This window comes from Triticum urartu, chromosome 6A (genome assembly GCF_056163025.1).
Source record: "Triticum urartu cultivar PI428250 chromosome 6A, HENAU_Tu73, whole genome shotgun sequence".
Taxonomy (NCBI): Eukaryota; Viridiplantae; Streptophyta; class Magnoliopsida; order Poales; family Poaceae; genus Triticum; species Triticum urartu.
In genome coordinates, this window is record NC_141878.1 from 463,305,796 (window position 1) to 463,317,094 (window position 11,299).

At 46.1% G+C, this 11,299-nt stretch overlaps 1 long non-coding RNA gene across 1 annotated transcript; it reads left to right on the forward strand.

The window, feature by feature from the left end:
* The first annotated feature begins 7,500 nt into the window (after window positions 1–7,500).
* Window positions 7,501–9,838, forward strand: LOC125512318 (uncharacterized). Its single transcript, XR_007285294.2, has 3 exons — window positions 7,501–7,699; window positions 7,909–8,816; window positions 8,907–9,838. It is a non-coding gene; the product is annotated as an uncharacterized LOC125512318 (long non-coding RNA).
* The last annotated feature ends 1,461 nt before the right edge of the window (window positions 9,839–11,299 follow it).

Sequence of the window (11,299 nt, forward strand, 5' to 3'; positions counted from 1 at the left end):
CTTGACGTAGGGTCCAAGTCTCCTGAGTTGTATTCGGTGAGAAAATCATGTTCCCAAAGCTTTCATTCCGTTTGGACTCCGTTTGATATTCCTTTTCTTCGAAACCCTAAAACAGGCAAAAACATCAATTCTGGGCTGGGCATCCAGTTAATATGTTAGTCCCAAAAATAATATAAAAGTGGATAATAAAGCCCAATAATGTCCAAAACAGTAGATAATATAGCAGGGAGCAATCAAAAATTATAGATACGTTGGAGACGTATCTGACAGTGGTGAGGTGGCGGATAGAGGAGGGTGGGGTTTCATGGCTGGAGCGGAGAGGTTACGGCGGCCTGGAATTTCGAATGGCGAAAAGGACGCGCTGGGAGGGGGAACCATGACTTAGGGACACGCTTGTCCAAAATGTAGGGTGTGTTACAAAAGTACCCCCACCGATTTGAACTAGCGGCCCTTTCGGCTCAGGGTTAGAAGGGGGATTTCACGTGTCGGGATTTGACAGCTGGAGGGAGTTTTCGCGCGCGTTATAATTTCGGGATAGCAAGGCGCGTGTTGTGAAGGCGCTAGTTTTGGCAGGACGATATCTGAATTTTCGGGATATAACAAGGTGCGGACTGAATTTTAGGGACAAGCCTAACGTGTAATATATGTACCAAAATAATTCGCACTTCCCTCAACGAAAAAAAACCCAAAAAATAAAACTATTCACACCACACATAGAGAAAGTCTTGTCCCGTTTTACTATACAAATGCTATTCAAAGCTACTCATACCAACATGTTATGTCCAATTAATTTTTTTGTTGGCTGTATAATGCATGTAACCTACTCATACCAAAAATTGAGTGCATTCCAAATGTCTATACTACCGCTGCAATTCGATCTAAATTTGAATTCGTTTCTCTATTTCAATAAGAATCTACAATCATGATTGTTGCCAACTTCAACCATCATTCGTGTATTACCTTAACAACACACCACATGATTACTATTGAGATAGATATGAACTATGTGTACTATATGAACTCGAATTCAATTTTTTGAATACACTTGATGTCGATTCCAAATAATAGTAAATTTGATGTACTGACTATATATTCAAAATCTAAACCATGTTCCAAGTTCCATACGTACACCGTGTTTATCACACAAAGTATCGTGCCCCGCCCCCTACATTATGACAAGTATTTAGCCCTAAGCTGCAAAAGCCACACATTAGCCCAAATTATACTCAATGTCCTACATTATGATATCTTCTTCTAGTATCTGTGTCCACTTTTTTATAATGAATTATGATCTTTGTTCATCTTTTACACCTTCATGATCCTCTTCTCTTTGTAGCTAACTAGCGCTAACTTTCTATCGTGCATGCACACACCCGCCCCCTCTCACCCTCCCTCAGCGTCCCCTCCATCACGCACGTTCTTTATTTATCTTTAGGTCGTTCACCCGCGGTGTGTGTAGGCCCCCGGCTCCTTCTTTCTGGCACACATCGGTCGATATAACTCTCTAGCCAAGTGTGCCTACCACAAACACATACTTCCCCTCTTCTGTTCTCACCGTCCATGCCCCCTATGTCCAATACGGTTCCATGCAGGTGCACACTCCCACCCCTCTTTTCATCGATCTCATACTCGCACACTCCTCCCCCCTCAACATGGTAGGCCTCTCGCACCACCTCCTAACTGCACCCCTCTCCCCCTGTCTGTCTCTTCGGACCTTATTTGCTTCTAACACATGCATGCATTTATACGTACCGATCTCCCTACATATAGCCAAGTCAACTATAATTCGTTTTCCCCACGCACTGATAGACTTACCTCACTAGTTATGTCTCTCCCTTTCTCGGACACACGACGGTTGATCTTCCTATGTAGTTACGTATGCTTACCACAACCATATCATCTCCCCTCATCATCCTTGCATACCTCCCAACCCGTCTCTCACACGCACGTGCATAGACAGACAGACATCCCCCGCCCTCTCTTATTGATATTGCACTTGTACCCTCTGTTTGTCTTGCAGGCCTCTCCCACCATTTGTGAGACGCCACTCCACCACCAACCCTCAGACGCTCTACCTTTGTCTTTCTCCCAACCTTATTCCTCTGCTACACATATCCATGGATGTCGATCGATCTCCCTCAATACATAGCTAGGCCCCCCTCCTTCCCCACACATATACTAGTCGGTCGGTCTCTACCCCCCCACACACACTGATAGTCGAACATTGTAGGTAGGTATCCATGCCACAGAGAAAAACTGCACCTCTGCCCTCTCAAATTCCAGTAGGCCAGACGCCATGTATCTTTGACGTCGGCAAACACAAATTCGATGGCACGCTTTATTGATCGCGCAGCCACACACTTCATCCCTGTTTTCGATTCTATCGATATCTCACGTCCATGACTCCGTTTCACACACATTACATATGTTACGTTTTTTTGTTTGAGATATCATCGACACATTTCCTCCGTTTCGCACAAACCATCTCTCTCACACCCACCCACGTACGTACCTGCACCTAAAGAAGAGGTGCACGCAGGACGCACGTACTCACGTCTCGTTCCCGGCCACAACCGCATGGGTACACGGTAGAGTTCGTTCCTGTATGAAAAGGCAGCCCACGTGATAATTTGACGCGTGCAGCGGTTGTTTACTCAAAGGAGGGTCGGGTACCACGCCTAGACGGAACAAAGTTCGACTTGACGCGTTAGTATTAAATAAAGTTATATATTCCTCAATGGCACACACAGAATATAAAATGATTGCCGTGGGGAAAATTGAAAAATCCGCTCCACTATATAGAATGGAGCCTGCCTCCCGGGGTTTGTCTCTCGTCACACCATCTCACACAAGGCGGTGGTGGCCTCTCTCTCTCACCATTGGTCAGTGATCCGGCCGCATCCCATCCACCGGCGGAAAGGGAGGATGTGCATCATTTCTCCGTTCGACGGTGTTGAGGCAGCACGTCCTAATCCGCAGTACCCGTCCTTCTCTCTAACCAAGCTCCGGCGTGGTAGGGCCTTAGCCATTTGCTCGCTGCCGCAGTATGGGCAGATCCCGGCCGCCAGCGCCCTCCTAGTAACATCCCGACGACCCTTAGGTACAGCTTCCTCTAGCCTTGCTCCACTGCCCATCTTCCCGTGTTGCTGCATGTGGATCTTCTTTAGTTGTTTTATTAAAATGTATCTCGGCCGGCATACTTTCCATCTTGCAATCTCATCCTCAAACCATTTTTGGTAAACCACCATGCTGCTATCTTTCCCTTATTACATGGAATATGTTTCTTTTTATCGGCGTATGTGTCTTCTTTCAAGTCGTGTTATTGGGCAGTAATTGTTTCCTTTCTACCTCCTTTTGCAAACAGGGCTATCCATTTTCACCTCGTTTCTATTGTGACCTTTTGGTGAACTGCACAAATCACTTTCTTCTTAGGAGTGTTTTGTGTAGTTTGCCAAAATGTCACACAGGAAACGTTTTTACATTTCTGTGGGACTGCAGAAAGGGAGATTGGTTTTGCTATCCTCCTCATCCAACTCCGTGCCTAATCTACTCCAACAAGTAGTTAGTCCTAAAGAGAGATCATAGAGGTGATCGGCTTCTATTTGTGTGTGTTATGTTTCATCATCTAGTTCCATTGTTGTTGTAATCACACTGAGTGGATATCTTTTCAAACAGGGATGGTCCACTCGATTTTAGTGGAGCTGCACAAAATGATCGAATTGTGGTGTCCTCCATACACCTTTTTTGGCTACAGAGCTGGGTGAAACTAGCTGCCAAGCAATGAACACTGTGTCCAGGAAATGGAGCCATGCCTACAGACAACATCGACCAATTATATATTTTTTTCTTTATTTGTACACCTTCTCACAACTTTGTCTTCAGTTGTGATGTGAATATTGGCACTGCTCTGCGAACCATTGAGATGCATTAGCAGCCATGGTAGTTTCATTTGTATTTGATGGAATGTTGTAACGAGATAATATTGAGGCAAGAGGACACATGAATCCTAAGTTGAAACCTTTTTTTCTCCTGTGGGAACCAAAGTTGAAACCTTCATAGCATCACAGTACAATTTCATTAAAATTATGCGTACATATAAACAAATCCTGAAGGATTGATAGCCATGCTAGAAACAATTCAAATTCGTTTCGCCAACATGTGGGACATCCTTCATCCGGCTCCACCTGCCATGCAGCAATATTGAGTGCACAACTGCAGGGAAAGATTCATCCCAGTCATTGCGCCGTAGTAGTAATGACTAGTGAGCAGTCAAATCACAGAGCCCCACCTTCGCCACAGTAAGTTGCTCGGACGAAGCAACCATCATTTAGCTGTTCCTTGAATCCACTGGTACTCCTATATTCCCAGAGTAATAAGTTGGTCAGGCGAAGCAACCATCACTTCACCTTTCCCACAGTAAGTACTAGTACCTCCTTTTTTTACTCTAGAAACAACCACACGTGAATATTGGCGGTAGCAACACATCAGCTGAATAAAAAATTGAAACCAACCAATGAACTACTACTAATGGTGAGCATTTGCTAGTATCATGTACTCCGTCTGTCCATGTATATAGGGCTTAATGCGTTTTCTGAGACTAACTTTGGCCCTGTTTGGATCCATGGGTTAGAGTTAGTTTGAGCTAGTTTTGGCTCAAATAGCACTTAAGTATCCAAGCATGGGGGTTAAATTGGAGCAAGTTGCACCAAACCCACCAAAAAAACTATCCCACCCAAGAGGTGCTAATTGGAGATAGTTCTCATTGGGCCCACTGGAAAATCACTTTTCTCTCTCCATCAAGTGCATTTATTGTCAATCTAACCCTGTCACCCAAACATCTCTTTGGCTACAGTTAGTTCAGGGTTAGTCATGAGTTAGTCTAACCTCTAGCTAAGTTAGAGTATCCAAACAGGAGCAGTATAGGACATGCAAGTTGCTCAAAGCATACAGTCAAATTCATACTTGAAAGGATCGTTTTTTTAAACGGAACGCGAAAGGACCTTCGAATGATATAATTTTTAAATTATATAAAATCTTATCAATAGTCAAAGGCATCCTTGAAGAATACATTAGGCCCTATATAAAATCTTATCAATAGTCAAAACCAAGTGTTCTTAACGAGTTCAAAACAAGAAACTGGACCCACTCACGACACAGCACGCCTATCTCGTTTGGTCCGTCGGTCAAAGAGCTTCCTCTTCTTGGCATAACAATAGAGTATAGTATTTTTTTAGAATGCTCTTGGCATGTCGGTAACATGTGATGAGTTAACCAACCTCAATAGACGGCAAAAACGCCAGCCCGCCGCACTCTGAGAGAGACGAGGAGTGAGAAGCGATACGGGCTGCTGGATTACTAGAGCTAGGTGTCGAACGGGGGCCAAGAAAAATGGTGATAGCATGGGTTAGCCATGTAGTATGATGTAACTACACTGGGCTGCCGTGTTTAATACTCTTCCAGACCACTGTGGAGATGATTGGTTGATTTTATATCATTGAATAATATAAAATATTATGAGTCCAGACGCTCCACCACGAGGTTCCTTGCTCCTTCTCGTTCGTCAGGAATCTATGCTCTTCCACTCTTTTTTATTGATGTGAGCTTTGTTCATCCTTTTGCCAACACGCGACAACTCGCAGAACGATGAGAAGCTTGTTTACTACGGGGCCGTTTGGTTCTAGGACTAGGAGTGCCACATTTTGCCATACACAATGTTGCCAAACTTGCCTAAGGTTTACGCCTTCTCCCTCGCCAACACGTGCGCGGTGGCTCGTAGCATGAAGATAAACTTTTGTTGCGGTGGACGTGCAACAGTTCATAGTGGGAGTAACATACTCCTAGGTAGTAACATAGCGCAGTCCAAGAAAAGTTTGCTTTATGTGGCATGTATTTAATGAGGAGAGATGTGTTTAGAGTAACATAATATGTAGTGTGGGGCCTAAGCGAGTAGTCCATTGTAGAAACTAGGATGGTGCCGGATTAATTCCGCATGTAAATAAGCTTGTAACCGTGGATTTGGGGCTCTTTCCCCTCTCTTCTTTAATGAATGGTACACACAGTCGTGCGTATTCGAGAAAAAAATATGTCACTGTAACATAGCGCTTTCCATGAGAATATGAGTCTATAAGGTAATAAATGAAGCCAAGTAGTATGACACTACTACTATATTACTTTGCATTATGGAGGTAGTAACTTAGATTAGTGTCATATGCATGATACTAGTCTAAGTTACTCTGCACTATGGCCAACCTAAGAGCATGGTTAATAGTATAGCCAGCTGATGGCTATAAGAAACTGCCATGTCATGTATAGCCATCATTTATAGTCACTCATATAGTAGTGTGGGCTACAAGGTTGGCTATAACATCACTTAGTACTTTTTTCAACCTTCTCCCTTTCTCTTTCTTAGCATTTATTCTATTTGTCTAGGAATCCGCATATATCTAGGCTCTTGCATGAGGCTGAGTATCATAGGTAGTATCATGCATGCCAACTTGGCAAATTTGATGAGGTGGCATAGAATTAAATGAAGAAAGAGAGGGTTGAGTATCATATCATGATACCGTATCATATTAAATGGTGTGCTACTGTGTGTCATCTATACTAGTATTAAACAATCAAACTAATTCTTTCTTAAAGCCACACAACAGATGCACCCAGATTGATTAGCATCGTTAGATTAAACCCACTGAATAAAATCTAATGGTTATGATTAATTTAATCCTGAGTCAAATGTGTACGTATCAATTTAGAATGACTGAACGTGCTGCACCGGAGGAGAAAAATTCCACGCGCCGGCTCATGCTAATCCCATCAATCACGCTAATCCCTGCATGTCAATTTCTCCCATACAAAAACTCCCTACCACTACCGTCCCAGAGGAGGCACACACGCCAGCGTACGGAGCCATCACCAACCGCTCCTCCGCTCCTCTCGCTCACCAACGCCCACGCGATGCCGCCTGGATCGGAGGAATCGAAGGTCACCGCTCCGCCATGTTCCGTTTCAGAGCCGAAACAACAATCATCCATGGCCGCTCCGCAACCAGAGGCCAAAGGTGAGCCACACAGCCCATCGAATCTATCTTTTTCACCGCGCCGTTGGGTTTCTCTCTCGATCTATTGTTCATATGAGTCTAATTGGCTAAGATCAGATTTTAACTATGTTTCCAATCATGAGTCCGATGCGAGCGAGTTTCCTGCCGGTCCGTGCGTCAATCAAGAGGCTCCTTTCTATACTTCTATACTACTATTAAACAATCGAACTAATTCTTTCTTAAAGCCACACAACAGATGTACCCAGATTGATTAGCACCGTTAGATTAAACCCACTGAATAAAATCTAATGGTTATGATTAATTTAATCTCGAGTCAAATGTTTACGTATCAATTTAGAATGACTGAACGTGCTCCACCGGAGGAGAAAAATTCCACGCGCCGGCTCACGCTAATCCCATCAATCACGCTAATCCCTGCATGTCAATTTCTCCCATATGAAAAGTCCCTACCACTACCGTCCCAGAGGAGGCACACACGCCGGCGTACGGAGCCATCACCAACCGCTCCTCCGCTCCTCTTGCTCACCAACGCCCACGCGATGCCGCCTGGATCGGAGGAATCGAAGGTCACTGCTCCGCCATGTTCCGTTTCGGAGCCGAAACAACAAGCATCCGTGGCTGCTCCGCAACCAGAGGCCAAAGGTGAGACACACAGCCCGTCGAATCTATCTTTTCCACCGCGTCGTTGGGTTTCTCTCTTGATCTATTGTTCATATGAGTCTAATTGGCTAAGATCAGATTTTAACTATGTTTCCCATCATGAGTTTGATGCGAGCGAGTTTCCTGCCGGTCCGTGCGTCAATCAAGCGGCTCCTTGATCTTCACTCATGTTTCTCTTGGCTGATGTCCAGGTGCCACATGAATGGCAGGGGAGCTGAAGGCCGCCGGCGCCGGCTGCCCCGGTGTGAGAGGAAACAGGCGGGTTCTCGGGGAAACCCTCAACGTCGTCGATGGCCTATGTCCTCAGCGAGGAAGGAAATCAGCACAATGATCAAATACACGATCTGTTCCAGACCACCCGGTGCGCTCCCTTCACAAGGATCGAACCTCGCGGCGGTGAGCGATGGCAGCAGCTCTACCGTCTTGGTCCACTCCTCTCATCGTCCCATGCGGCTTCGAGGTCACTACGTTCGGCCGTCGGTCCCCCGCGAACAACATCATCCACGTTCTCACCGACACACGGGGTTCAACATGGCGCTCGAGACCTCCAGCATCGTGGATGACTTCCAGGCCGATGAGCGCGGCACCGGCATCACCATCTTCGTCCCCATTGACGACGCCCTCGCCAGCCTCCCTCCCGGTGCTGCGATTCCACGTGCTGCACTCCTACTACCGGCTTGGCTCCCTCGAGTCCATCAAGAACCCCGTCCAGCCCACGTCCTCACCGAAGTGCACCGTGGCCGGCTGCTTCGTCCCTCCAGTTCTAGGTGGAGCAAACATAAATGTCAGGGTCGATGTCGACGGAGCCGTTGAATCGTGTGATGTTGATCCTGAAGCAGCCGGGCTTCGCAATTGTGATGCTGGACGCTGCAAAGGTGAGAACGTCATAGCCGGAGTTCGAGTTTGAGACGCAGAGGAGAGGACGCCATAGCCAAAGTTGAAGACGCAAAGCAGAGGATGAGATGATTCGGAGGAGCCAGGGTTAAGCACGCCGACAATGATCCAAGCATCTTTGCTATTTACCATTTCCAGGTTGATTGGTAATGCATGCCAATTACTATTTGCAGGTTAGGTACTTTCACTAATTGGAATAGAAATGGTAAGAGTTTTAAGCAGGAGGTGGAGCTACTTTTTGTTTGTCAGTTTAAATTTTACTAATTTGTAACTGAACTTGAAGCTGTTGTATCAGGTGACAGCTGGTGAGCAGGACCGACAATGGATTGATTAGTGTCACCATCCTTTGGTTCTGAAGCAATTCTTGAGGCGTCTCCGACCAGAACAATATGGTGCCTACCAAGTATTGTCTACCGAGATGCCATGTTACTAGACAAATATAACACTAGGATTATCTCCAGTCATGGGTTGCAGCTTCTACCATGACCCACTGAACAAAAATTAGCCATGTTACTAGGCAAGTATAAACACTGGGATTATCTCCAGTCATGTGTTGCAGCTTCTACCATGTTCCAGTGAACCAAAATGAGCACAATCATTAATTGATGATACTTTCATAGATCAATAATTTATGTCCTTGATTCTGCACTGATTTAGTCATATTCTTTTTTTCTAATAGCAATCCCAACTTTTTAGCTGAGCCCCACTACATTTTTATCCTGAATCTCCATCATCGATTACTTCTTCAAAGATTTATTGCATTTATGGGGAAAAACACTACATTTTAATTCTATTAACCATAGATTAATCCACTTCAATTAGTAACAACATCCCAAGCTGAAACTGTTGCGATTTGGTCTGGGACCAGAGTCCCATTTTTTATCCACAATGGATTCATTGATTATTACTTCTATTCCACAGTTTCAGTTCATATGTGAGGACTGCCCTACGCTCAAGCAACGAGTTACGACATGGATGGAGTGTAGGATGAAGTTTAGGTAATTATTTGGCAATGCAAAATGAGTACGTTTGTCATGTTGATATGGCTTCCATTTCCCACATTGTTGTCTTTGACAACATATTTAGGCGTTGCATGAATATATAAGTGATGGTTAGAGTAATTGTGTGGAGAAATAGAGTTGCATTGATTTTTCTGTGTCCAAACCCTCTTATAACATTTGGTGATATTTTAGGATGCTGGGTAAAATGTAACACCCCGGATGTAACTTACCCAATTTGTATTCCAACTCTTGCCGTTTCCGGCGTTAAGTTATTTTATTTTCTCGGGTTCGGGTCTTTGCCTCCGTGTGTTGTTGTCGTTGTCATGCATCTCATATCATGTCATCATGTGCATTGCATTTGCATACGTGTTCATCTCATGCATTCGAGCTTTTTCCCCGTTGTCCGTTTTGCATTCCGGCGCTTCGTTCTCCTCCGGTGGTCATTTCTACCTTTTTTCGTGTGTGGGGATTAAACATTTCCGGATTGGACCGAGACTTGCCAAGCGGCCTTGGTTTACTACCGGTAGACCGCCTGTCAAGTTTCGTACCATTTGGACTTCGTTTGATGCTCCAACGGTTAACCGAGGGACCGAAAAGGCCTCGTGTGTGTTGCAGCCCAACACCCCTCCATTTTGGTCCAAAACCGACCAAAACCTTCTCCACCATCTAGAGCGTTCGATCACGATCGCGTGGCCGAAAATCGCACCTCATTTGGACTCTCCTAGCTCCCTCTACCTATAAATATGTGTCTCCTCCCGGATTTTTCGCACAGTCCAAACCCTAACCTGCTCCTCCGCGCCGCCGGACACGTCCGCCGCCGGCCAGACGCGTCCGCCCCCGCCCGCATCCAACCAGTAACCGCCACGTGTCGCCGCCACCTCTCACCACCGCCGGCCCGCTCAGCCCGCGCCGGGCCCTCCCCACCGCGCGCCCGGGCCGCCGCCTCCTCTCACCCCGCGCCGTCTGGGAGCCCGAGCCGCCGCCGCACTTCGCAGCCCGCCGCCGCCGCGCCATTGCCGGCCGGAGCGAGCTCCGCCGGCCGGATCTCCTCGCCCGCGCCGCCCCGGCTTCCTCACCGCCCGCCGCCGCCAGGACTCGCCGGCGCCGCCCTGGCCTCTCATCCCCTCGGCCTCGCCTTCCTCCAAGTCCGAAGGCTCCGGCCGCCGCCGTTTCCTCTCCGGCGAACAGGATTCCGGCCATCCTCGGGAAGCGTGCCGCCGGATCTCAGATCTAGATCTCGATTGACTTTTTCGTCTCCAACCCTAATTTTCTTGCTATGTTCATCGCATCGTAACTCCTCATCCGTAACTCAGTTTTGGGCATATAGCATATCAAAATGTTCGTCTCAGAGAGCACATAATTTCATCTCATTGCATCATTTTCATTTGAGTTCATCTTGATGCCTGAAATGCTGTTAGAATAGTGCTACTTGAGATAATTGTCAGATCTGCTGCTCCATTTAGAGATTTGTCATTTTTGCCATGATTAATGTGTGCATAATATGCCCATGAGCTCTACATATGTTTTGTTAAGGGTTTTTCCATCTTTCCAGAGGTGCAACTCATGTATTTTTGTGATGTGTGTGGTGACTAGCACAAGCTTGCCAAGTGAGGCACTTGGTAATGCTGAATTTAGGGACTTAGCAATTCCACCAAGTCCTTGATCTGTTTATCTCATGTTGCCATAT